The 12,228-nt window shown below is 43.3% G+C and overlaps 6 non-coding genes across 6 annotated transcripts; all 6 read right to left on the reverse strand.

Moving 5' to 3' along the window:
• Positions 1 to 1,312: 1,312 nt before the first annotated feature.
• Positions 1,313 to 1,394, reverse strand: trnas-gcu. The gene has a single exon. It is a non-coding gene; the product is annotated as a tRNA-Ser (tRNA).
• Positions 1,395 to 2,602: 1,208 nt separating this feature from the next.
• On the reverse strand, positions 2,603 to 2,684 carry trnas-gcu. The gene has a single exon. It is a non-coding gene; the product is annotated as a tRNA-Ser (tRNA).
• Positions 2,685 to 3,978: 1,294 nt separating this feature from the next.
• Positions 3,979 to 4,060, reverse strand: trnas-gcu. Its single transcript has one exon. It is a non-coding gene; the product is annotated as a tRNA-Ser (tRNA).
• Positions 4,061 to 5,268: 1,208 nt separating this feature from the next.
• On the reverse strand, positions 5,269 to 5,350 carry trnas-gcu. Its single transcript has one exon. It is a non-coding gene; the product is annotated as a tRNA-Ser (tRNA).
• Positions 5,351 to 9,452: 4,102 nt separating this feature from the next.
• trnas-gcu lies at positions 9,453 to 9,534 on the reverse strand. The gene has a single exon. It is a non-coding gene; the product is annotated as a tRNA-Ser (tRNA).
• Positions 9,535 to 10,103: 569 nt separating this feature from the next.
• On the reverse strand, positions 10,104 to 10,185 carry trnas-gcu. The gene has a single exon. It is a non-coding gene; the product is annotated as a tRNA-Ser (tRNA).
• Between the last annotated feature and the right edge of the window lie 2,043 nt (positions 10,186 to 12,228).

Here is a 12,228-nt window from a genome sequence, read left to right on the forward strand (position 1 = left end):
ACCAGTGTTTGTGAAATTCAAAATCTTATGTGCCAAAATAAAGCACAGAATTTTTATTGTTATACAATGAGATTCTAACACATGCATGCAGAGCACAATGGATTAGCAGCCCATCGCCTTAACCACTCAGATACCAAGTCCTGTGCTCTCGCTGTGGCAGTCAGCAATTTTACCAGTGTTTGTGAAAGTCAAAATCTTCCAGTGCCAAAATAAAGCACAGAAATGTAATTGTTACACGATGAGGATGGGATTCAAACCCATGCATGCAGAGCACAATGGATTAGCAGTCCATCGCCTTAAACACTCGGCCACCTCATCCTGTATTTTGAAGTGGCAAATTAATTTAAAAAACTGTAGTTGCTGTATGTAAACCCTAGATTGAAATCAATGAAAGTTCGGCAGAGCAATGGCAAGGCCATGTGTCGATCCCATCGAGACATTTAACAAACGTGTTGTCAGGCCGAGTGGTCTCAAGTGCTTGATTAAGTGTGTTGAGGTGTCGGTTCAAATCCCACCATTGAGGTTGCCCTTGGTGAAGCTATTCTTCAATACCTGAATCTTACTAGTCACTTTAGGATTGCGCAGGGATTCTATATTCATGTGGGGCCATGTAAGAGAGGAAATAACAAATGTTTCGTGAAGAGGTTGGTGTTATAATCCACACATGCAGTTCATCGCTTTCACCACTCAGATACCAAGTCCTGTGCTCTCGCTGTGGCAGTCAGCAATTTTCCCAGTGTTTGTGAAAGTCAAAATCTTCCAGTGGCACAATAATAAAGCACAGAAATGTAATTGTTACACGATGAGGATGGGACTCGAACCCATGCATGCAGAGCACAATGGCCATGTGTCGATCCCATCGAGACATTTAACAAACGTGTTGTAAACCCTAGATTGAAATCAATGAAGTTTGGTAGAGCACTGGCAAGGCCATGTGTCGATCCCATCGAGACATTTAACAAACGTGTTGTCAGGCCGAGTGGTCTCAAGTGCTTGATTAAGTGTGTTGAGGTGTCGGTTCAAATCCCACCATTGAGGTTACCCTTGGTGAAGCTATTCTTCAATACCTGAATCTTATTAGTCACTCTAGGATTGCGCAGGGATTCTATATTCATGTGGGGCCATGTAAGAGAGGAAATTATAAAAGTCTTGTGAAGTGGTTGGTGTTATAATCCACACATGCAGTTCATCGCCTTCACCACTCAGATACCAAGTCCTGTGCTCTCGCTGTGGCAGTCAGCAATTTTACCAGTGTTTGTGAAAGTCAAAATCTTCCAGTGCCAAAATAAAGCACAGAAATGTAATTGTTACACGATGAGGATGGGACTCGAACCCATGCATGCAAAGCACAATGGATTAGCAGTCCATCGCCTTAACCACTCGGCCACCTCATCCTGAATTTTGTTAGTGGCAAATGACTTTCAAAAAACTGTAGTTGCTGTATGTAAACCCTTGATTGAAATCAATGAAAGTTAGGCAGAGCAATGGCAAGGCCATGTGTCGATCCCATCGAGGCATTTAACAAACGTGTTGTCAGGCCGAGTGGTCTCAAGTGCTTGATTAAGTGTGTTGAGGTGTCGGTTCAAATCCCACCATTGAGGTTGCCCTTGGTGAAGCTATTCTTCAATACCTGAATCTTACTAGTCACTTTAGGATTGCGCAGGGATTCTATATTCATGTGGGGCCATGTAAGAGAGGAAATAACAAATGTTTCGTAAAGAGGTTGGTGTTATAATCCACACATGCAGTTCATCGCCTTCACCACTCAGATACCAAGTCCTGTGCTCTCGCTGTGGCAGTCAGCAATTTTACCAGTGTTTGTGAAAGTCAAAATCTTCCAGTGCCAAAATAAAGCACAGAAATTTAATTGTTACACGATGAGGATGGGAACCCATGAATGCAGAGCACAATGGATTAGCAGTCCATCGCCTTAACCACTCGGCCACCTCACCCTGTATTTTTAAGTGGCAAATTAATTTAAAAAACTGTAGTTGCTGTATGTAAACCCTAGATTGAAATCAATGAAAGTTCGGCAGAGCAATGGCAAGGCCATGTGTCGATCCCATCGAGACATTTAACAAACGTGTTGTCAGGCCGAGTGGTCTCAAGTGCTTGATTAAGTGTGTTGAGGTGTCGGTTCAAATCCCACCATTGAGGTTGCCCTTGGTGAAGCTATTCTTCAATACCTGAATCGTATTAGTCACTCTAGGATTGCGCAGGGATTCTATATTCATGTGGGGCCATGTAACAGAGGAAATAACAAATGTTTTGTGAAGAGGTTGGTGTTATAATCCACACATGCAGTTCATCGCCTTAACCAACCAGATACCAAGTCCTGTGCTCTCGCTGTGGCAGTCAGCAATTTAACCAGTGTTTGTGAAAGTCAAAATCTTCCAGTGCCAAAAAAAGCACAGAATTTTAATTGTTATACAATGAGATTCTAACCCATGCATGCAGAGCACAATGGATTAGCAGTCCATCGCCTTAACCACTCAGATACCAAGTCATGTGCTCTCGCTGTGGCAGTCAGCAATTTTCCCAGTGTTTGTGAAAGTCAAAATCTTCCAGTGCCAAAATAAAGCACAGAAATGTAATTGTTACACGATGAGGATGGGATTCGAACCCATGAATGCAGAGCACAATGGATTAGCAGTCCATCGCCTTAACCACTCGGCCACCTCACCCTGTATTTTTAAGTGGCAAATTAATTAAAAAAACTGTAGTTGCTGTATGTAAACCCTAGTTTGAAACCAATGAAAGTTAGGCAGAGCAATGGCAAGGCCATGTGTCGATCCCATCGAGACATTTAACAAACGTGTTGTAAAACCCTAGATTGAAATCAATGAAGTTTGGTAGAGCACTGGCAAGGCCATGTGTCGATCCCATCGAGACATTTAACAAACGTGTTGTCAGGCCGAGTGGTCTCAAGTGCTTGATTAAGTGTGTTGAGGTGTTGGTTCAAATCCCACCATTGAGGTTACCCTTGGTGAAGCTATTCTTCAATACCTGAATCTTATTAGTCACTCTAGGATTGCGCAGGGATTCTATATTCATGTGGGGCCATGTAAGAGAGGAAATAACAAATGTTTTGTGAAGAGGTTGGTGTTATAATCCACACATGCAGTTCATCGCCTTCACCACTCAGATACCAAGTCCTGTGCTCTCGCTGTAGCAGTCAGCAATTTTACCAGTGTTTGTGAAATTCAAAATCTTATGTGCCAAAATAAAGCACAGAATTTTAATTGTTATACAATGAGATTCTAACATGCAGAGCACAATGGATTAGCAGCCCATCGCCTTAACCACTCAGATACCAAGTCCTGTGCTCTCGCTGTGGCAGTCAGCAATTTTACCAGTGTTTGTGAAAGTCAAAATCTTCCAGTGCCAAAATAAAGCACAGAAATTTAATTGTTACACGATGAGGATGGGATTCGAACCCATTGCATGCAGAGCACAATGGATTAGCAGTCCATCGCCTTAAACACTCAGCCACCTCATCCTGTATTTTGAAGTGGCAAATGAATTTAAAAAACCGTAGTTCCTGTATGTAAACCCTAGATTGAAATCAATGAAAGTTCTGCAGAGCAATGGCAAGGCCATGTGTCGATCCCATCGAGGCATTTAACAAACGTGTTGTCAGGCCGAGTGGTCTCAAGTGCTTGATTAAGTGTGTTGAGGTGTCGGTTCAAATCCCACCATTGAGGTTACCCTTGGTGAAGCTATTCTTCAATACCTGAATCTTATTAGTCACTCTAGGATTGCGCAGGGATTCTATATTCATGTGGGGCCATGTAAGAGAGGAAATTATAAAAGTCTTGTGAAGTGGTTGGTGTTATAATCCACACATGCAGTTCATCGCCTTCACCACTCAGATACCAAGTCCTGTGCTCTCGCTGTGGCAGTCAGCAATTTTACCAGTGTTTGTGAAAGTCAAAATCTTCCAGTGCCAAAATAAAGCACAGAAATGTAATTGTTACACGATGAGGATGGGACTCGAACCCATGCATGCAAAGCACAATGGATTAGCAGTCCATCGCCTTAACCACTCGGCCACCTCATCCTGAATTTTGTTAGTGGCAAATGACTTTCAAAAAACTGTAGTTGCTGTATGTAAACCCTTGATTGAAATCAATGAAAGTTAGGCAGAGCAATGGCAAGGCCATGTGTCGATCCCATCGAGGCATTTAACAAACGTGTTGTCAGGCCGAGTGGTCTCAAGTGCTTGATTAAGTGTGTTGAGGTGTCGGTTCAAATCCCACCATTGAGGTTGCCCTTGGTGAAGCTATTCTTCAATACCTGAATCTTACTAGTCACTTTAGGATTGCGCAGGGATTCTATATTCATGTGGGGCCATGTAAGAGAGGAAATAACAAATGTTTGTAAAGAGGTTGGTGTTATAATCCACACATGCAGTTCATCGCCTTCACCACTCAGATACCAAGTCCTGTGCTCTCGCTGTGGCAGTCAGCAATTTTACCAGTGTTTGTGAAAGTCAAAATCTTCCAGTGCCAAAATAAAGCACAGAAATTTAATTGTTACACGATGAGGATGGGAACCCATGAATGCAGAGCACAATGGATTAGCAGTCCATCGCCTTAACCACTCGGCCACCTCACCCTGTATTTTTAAGTGGCAAATTAATTTAAAAAACTGTAGTTGCTGTATGTAAACCCTAGATTGAAATCAATGAAAGTTCGGCAGAGCAATGGCAAGGCCATGTGTCGATCCCATCGAGACATTTAACAAACGTGTTGTCAGGCCGAGTGGTCTCAAGTGCTTGATTAAGTGTGTTGAGGTGTCGGTTCAAATCCCACCATTGAGGTTGCCCTTTGGTGAAGCTATTCTTCAATACCTGAATCGTATTAGTCACTCTAGGATTGCGCAGGGATTCTATATTCATGTGGGGCCATGTAACAGAGGAAATAACAAATGTTTTGTGAAGAGGTTGGTGTTATAATCCACACATGCAGTTCATCGCCTTAACCAACCAGATACCAAGTCCTGTGCTCTCGCTGTGGCAGTCAGCAATTTAACCAGTGTTTGTGAAAGTCAAAATCTTCCAGTGCCAAAAAAAGCACAGAATTTTAATTGTTATACAATGAGATTCTAACCCATGCATGCAGAGCACAATGGATTAGCAGTCCATCGCCTTAACCACTCAGATACCAAGTCATGTGCTCTCGCTGTGGCAGTCAGCAATTTTCCCAGTGTTTGTGAAAGTCAAAATCTTCCAGTGCCAAAATAAAGCACAGAAATGTAATTGTTACACGATGAGGATGGGATTCGAACCCATGAATGCAGAGCACAATGGATTAGCAGTCCATCGCCTTAACCACTCGGCCACCTCACCCTGTATTTTTAAGTGGCAAATTAATTAAAAAAACTGTAGTTGCTGTATGTAAACCCTAGTTTGAAACCAATGAAAGTTAGGCAGAGCAATGGCAAGGCCATGTGTCGATCCCATCGAGACATTTAACAAACGTGTTGTAAAACCCTAGATTGAAATCAATGAAGTTTGGTAGAGCACTGGCAAGGCCATGTGTCGATCCCATCGAGACATTTAACAAACGTGTTGTCAGGCCGAGTGGTCTCAAGTGCTTGATTAAGTGTGTTGAGGTGTTGGTTCAAATCCCACCATTGAGGTTACCCTTGGTGAAGCTATTCTTCAATACCTGAATCTTATTAGTCACTCTAGGATTGCGCAGGGATTCTATATTCATGTGGGGCCATGTAAGAGAGGAAATAACAAATGTTTTGTGAAGAGGTTGGTGTTATAATCCACACATGCAGTTCATCGCCTTCACCACTCAGATACCAAGTCCTGTGCTCTCGCGCTGTAGCAGTCAGCAATTTTACCAGTGTTTGTGAAATTCAAAATCTTATGTGCCAAAATAAAGCACAGAATTTTAATTGTTATACAATGAGATTCTAACATGCAGAGCACAATGGATTAGCAGCCCATCGCCTTAACCACTCAGATACCAAGTCCTGTGCTCTCGCTGTGGCAGTCAGCAATTTTACCAGTGTTTGTGAAAGTCAAAATCTTCCAGTGCCAAAATAAAGCACAGAAATTTAATTGTTACACGATGAGGATGGGATTCGAACCCATTGCATGCAGAGCACAATGGATTAGCAGTCCATCGCCTTAAACACTCAGCCACCTCATCCTGTATTTTGAAGTGGCAAATGAATTTAAAAAACCGTAGTTCCTGTATGTAAACCCTAGATTGAAATCAATGAAAGTTCTGCAGAGCAATGGCAAGGCCATGTGTCGATCCCATCGAGGCATTTAACAAACGTGTTGTCAGGCCGAGTGGTCTCAAGTGCTTGATTAAGTGTGTTGAGGTGTCGGTTCAAATCCCACCATTGAGGTTGCCCTTGGTGAAGCTATTCTTCAATACCTGAATCTTACTAGTCACTTTAGGATTGCGCAGGGATTCTATATTCATGTGGGGCCATGTAAGAGAGGAAATAACAAATGTTTCGTGAAGAGGTTGGTGTTATAATCCACACATGCAGTTCATCGCCTTCACCACTCAGATACCAAGTCCTGTGCTCTCGCTGTGGCAGTCAGCAATTTTACCAGTGTTTGTGAAAGTCAAAATCTTCCAGTGCCAAAATAAAGCACAGAAATGTAATTGTTACACGATGAGGATGGGAACCCATGAATGCAGAGCACAATGGGTTAGCAGTCCATCGCCTTAACCACTCGGCCACCTCACCCTGTATTTTTAAGCGGCAAATTAATTTAAAAAACTGTAGTTGCTGTATGTAAACCCTAGATTGAAATCAATGAAAGTTCGGCAGAGCAATGGCAAGGCCATGTGTCGATCCCATTGAGACATTTAACAAACGTGTTGTCAGGCCGAGTGGTCTCAAGTGCTTGATTAAGTGTGTTGAGGTGTCGGTTCAAATCCCACCATTGAGGTTGCCCTTGGTGAAGCTATTCTTCAATACCTGAATCGTATTAGTCACTCTAGGATTGCGCAGGGATTCTATATTCATGTGGGGCCATGTAACAGAGGAAATAACAAATGTTTTGTGAAGAGGTTGGTGTTATAATCCACACATGCAGTTCATCGCCTTAACCAACCAGATACCAAGTCCTGTGCTCTCGCTGTGGCAGTCAGCAATTTAACCAGTGTTTGTGAAAGTCAAAATCTTCCAGTGCCAAAAAATGCACAGAATTTTAATTGTTATACAATGAGATTCTAACCTATGCATGCAGAGCACAATGGATTAGCAGTCCATCGCCTTAACCACTCAGATACCAAGTCCTGTGCTCTCGCTGTGGCAGTCAGCAATTTTCCCAGTGTTTGTGAAAGTCAAAATCTTCCAGTGCCAAAATAAAGCACAGAAATGTAATTGTTACACGATGAGGATGGGACTCAAACCCATGCATGCAGAGCACAATGGATTAGCAGTCCATCGCCTTAACCACTCAGCCACCTCATCCTTTATTTTGAATTGGCAAATGACTTTAAAAAACTGTAGTTGCTGTATGTAAACCCTAGTTTGAAACCAATGAAAGTTAGGCAGAGCAATGGCAAGTCCATGTGTCGATCCCATCGAGACATTTAACAAACGTGTTGTAAAACCCTAGATTGAAATCAATGAAGTTTGGCAGAGCAATGGCAAGGCCATGTGTCGATCCCATCGAGACATTTAACAAACGTGTTGTCAGGCCGAGTGGTCTCAAGTGCTTGATTAAGTGTGTTGAGGTGTCGGTTCAAATCCCACCATTGAGGTTGCCCTTGGTGAAGCTATTCTTCAATACCTGAATCGTATTAGTCACTCTAGGATTGCGCAGGGATTCTATATTCATGTGGGGCCATGTAACAGAGGAAATAACAAATGTTTTGTGAAGAGGTTGGTGTTATAATCCACACATGCAGTTCATCGCCTTAACCAACCAGATACCAAGTCCTGTGCTCTCGCTGTGGCAGTCAGCAATTTAACCAGTGTTTGTGAAAGTCAAAATCTTCCAGTGCCAAAAAAAGCACAGAATTTTAATTGTTATACAATGAGATTCTAACCCATGCATGCAGAGCACAATGGATTAGCAGTCCATCGCCTTAACCACTCAGATACCAAGTCATGTGCTCTCGCTGTGGCAGTCAGCAATTTTCCCAGTGTTTGTGAAAGTCAAAATCTTCCAGTGCCAAAATAAAGCACAGAAATGTAATTGTTACACGATGAGGATGGGACTCGACCCCATGCATGCAGAGCACAATGGCCATGTGTCGATCCCATCGAGACATTTAACAAACGTGTTGTAAACCCTAGATTGAAATCAATGAAGTTTGGTAGAGCACTGGCAAGGCCATGTGTCGATCCCATCGAGACATTTAACAAACGTGTTGTCAGGCCGAGTGGTCTCAAGTGCTTGATTAAGTGTGTTGAGGTGTCGGTTCAAATCCCACCATTGAGGTTACCCTTGGTGAAGCTATTCTTCAATACCTGAATCTTATTAGTCACTCTAGGATTGCGCAGGGATTCTATATTCTATATAGGATTGCGCAGGGATGTTGCTCTACAACATCCGCAGAGTACGACCCTGCCTCACACAGGAAGCGGCGCAGGTCCTAATCCAGGCACTTGTCATCTCCCGTCTGGATTACTGCAACTCGCTGTTGGCTGGGCTCCCTGCCTGTGCCATTAAACCCCTTCAACTCATCCAGAATGCCGCAGCCCGTCTAGTGTTCAACCTTCCCAAGTTCTCTCACGTCACCCCGCTCCTCCGCTCTCTCCACTGGCTTCCAGTTGAAGCTCGCATCCGCTACAAGACCATGGTGCTTGCCTACGGAGCTGTGAGGGGAACGGCACCTCAGTACCTCCAGGCTCTGATCAGGCCCTACACCCAAATAAGGGCACTGCGTTCATCCACCTCTGGCCTGCTCGCCTCCCTACCACTGAGGAAGTACAGTTCCCGCTCAGCCCAGTCAAAACTGTTCGCTGCTCTGGCTCCCCAATGGTGGAACAAACTCCCTCACGACGCCAGGACAGCGGAGTCAATCACCACCTTCCGGAGACACCTGAAACCCCACCTCTTTAAGGAATACCTAGGATAGGATAAAGTAATCCTTCTCACCCCCTCCCCCCTTAAAATATGTAGATGCACTATTGTAAAGTGGCTGTTCCACTGGATGTCATAAGGTGAATGCACCAATTTGTAAGTCGCTCTGGATAAGAGCGTCTGCTAAATGACTTAAATGTAAATGTAAATGTAAATGTAATGTAAATGTATATATTCATGTGGGGCCATGTAAGAGTGGAAATTATAAAAGTCTTGTGAAGTGGTTGGTGTTATAATCCACACATGCAGTTCATCGCCTTCACCACTCAGATACCAAGTCCTGTGCTCTCGCTGTGGCAGTCAGCAATTTTACCAGTGTTTGTGAAAGTCAAAATCTTCCAGTGCCAAAATAAAGCACAGAAATGTAATTGTTACACGATGAGGATGGGACTCGAACCCATGCATGCAGAGCACAATGGATTAGCAGTCCATCGCCTTAACCACTCGGCCACCTCATCCTGAATTTTGGTAGTGGCAAATGACTTTCAAAAAACTGTAGTTGCTGTATGTAAAACCCTTGATTGAAATCAATGAAAGTTAGGCAGAGCAATGGCAAGGCCATGTGTCGATCCCATCGAGACATTTAACAAACGTGTTGTAAACCCTAGATTGAAATCAATGAAGTTTGGTAGAGCACTGGCAAGGCCATGTGTCGATCCCATCGAGACATTTAACAAACGTGTTGTCAGGCCGAGTGGTCTCAAGTGCTTGATTAAGTGTGTTGAGGTGTCGGTTCAAATCCCACCATTGAGGTTACCCTTGGTGAAGCTATTCTTCAATACCTGAATCTTATTAGTCACTCTAGGATTGCGCAGGGATTCTATATTCATGTGGGGCCATGTAAGAGAGGAAATAACAAATGTTTTGTGAAGAGGTTGGTGTTATAATCCACACATGCAGTTCATCGCCTTCACCACTCAGATACCAAGTCCTGTGCTCTCGCTGTGGCAGTCAGCAATTTTACCAGTGTTTGTGAAAGTCAAAATCTTCCAGTGCCAAAATAAAGCACAGAAATGTAATTGTTACACGATGAGGATGGGACTCAAACCCATGCATGCAGAGCACAATGGATTAGCAGTCCATCGCCTTAACCACTCGGCCACCTCATCCTGAATTTTGGTAGTGGCAAATGACTTTCAAAAAACTGTAGTTGCTGTATGTAAAACCCTTGATTGAAATCAATGAAAGTTAGGCAGAGCAATGGCAAGGCCATGTGTCGATCCCATCGAGACATTTAACAAACGTGTTGTAAACCCTAGATTGAAATCAATGAAGTTTGGTAGAGCACTGGCAAGGCCATGTGTCGATCCCATCGAGACATTTAACAAACGTGTTGTCAGGCCGAGTGGTCTCAAGTGCTTGATTAAGTGTGTTGAGGTGTCGGTTCAAATCCCACCATTGAGGTTACCCTTGGTGAAGCTATTCTTCAATACCTGAATCTTATTAGTCACTCTAGGATTGCGCAGGGATTCTATATTCATGTGGGGCCATGTAAGAGAGGAAATAACAAATGTTTTGTGAAGAGGTTGGTGTTATAATCCACACATGCAGTTCATCGCCTTCACCACTCAGATACCAAGTCCTGTGCTCTCGCTGTGGCAGTCAGCAATTTTACCAGTGTTTGTGAAAGTCAAAATCTTCCAGTGCCAAAATAAAGCACAGAAATTTAATTGTTATACAATGAGATTCTAACACATGCATGCAGAGCACAATGGATTAGCAGCCCATCGCCTTAACCACTCAGATACCAAGTCCTGTGCTCTCGCTGTGGCAGTCAGCAATTTTACCAGTGTTTGTGAAAGTCAAAATCTTCCAGTGCCAAAATAAAGCACAGAAATGTAATTGTTACAAGATGAGGATGGGAACCCATGAATGCAGAGCACAATGGATTAGCAGTCCATCGCCTTAACCACTCGGCCACCTCACCCTGTATTTTTAAGTGGCAAATTAATTAAAAAAACTGTAGTTGCTGTATGTAAACCCTAGATTGAAATCAATGAAAGTTCGGCAGAGCAATGGCAAGGCCATGTGTCGATCCCATCGAGACATTTAACAAACGTGTTGTCAGGCCGAGTGGTCTCAAGTGCTTGATTAAGTGTGTTGAGGTGTCGGTTCAAATCCCACCATTGAGGTTGCCCTTGGTGAAGCTATTCTTCAATACCTGAATCGTATTAGTCACTCTAGGATTGCGCAGGGATTCTATATTCATGTGGGGCCATGTAACAGAGGAAATAACAAATGTTTTGTGAAGAGGTTGGTGTTATAATCCACACATGCAGTTCATCGCCTTAACCAACCAGATACCAAGTCCTGTGCTCTCGCTGTGGCAGTCAGCAATTTAACCAGTGTTTGTGAAAGTCAAAATCTTCCAGTGCCAAAAAATGCACAGAATGTTAATTGTTATACAATGAGATTCTAACCTATGCATGCAGAGCACAATGGATTAGCAGTCCATCGCCTTAACCACTCAGATACCAAGTCCTGTGCTCTCGCTGTGGCAGTCAGCAATTTTCCCAGTGTTTGTGAAAGTCAAAATCTTCCAGTGCCAAAATAAAGCACAGAAATGTAATTGTTACACGATGAGGATGGGACTCGAACCCATGCATGCAGAGCACAATGGATTAGCAGTCCATCGCCTTAACCACTCAGATACCAAGTCATGTGCCCTCGCTGTGGCAGTCAGCAATTTTCCCAGTGTTTGTGAAAGTCAAAATCTTCCAGTGCCAAAATAAAGCACAGAAATGTAATTGTTACACGATGAGGATGGGACTCGACCCCATGCATGCAGAGCACAATGGCCATGTGTCGATCCCATCGAGACATTTAACAAACGTGTTGTAAACCCTAGATTGAAATCAATGAAGTTTGGTAGAGCACTGGCAAGGCCATGTGTCGATCCCATCGAGACATTTAACAAACGTGTTGTCAGGCCGAGTGGTCTCAAGTGCTTGATTAAGTGTGTTGAGGTGTCGGTTCAAATCCCACCATTGAGGTTACCCTTGGTGAAGCTATTCTTCAATACCTGAATCTTATTAGTCACTCTAGGATTGCGCAGGGATTCTATATTCATGTGGGGCCATGTAAGAGTGGAAATTATAAAAGTCTTGTGAAGTGGTTGGTGTTATAATCCACACATGCAGTTCATCGCCTTC

Source organism: Oncorhynchus gorbuscha, linkage group LG14 (genome assembly GCF_021184085.1).
Source record: "Oncorhynchus gorbuscha isolate QuinsamMale2020 ecotype Even-year linkage group LG14, OgorEven_v1.0, whole genome shotgun sequence".
Lineage (NCBI taxonomy): Eukaryota > Metazoa > Chordata > Actinopteri > Salmoniformes > Salmonidae > Oncorhynchus > Oncorhynchus gorbuscha.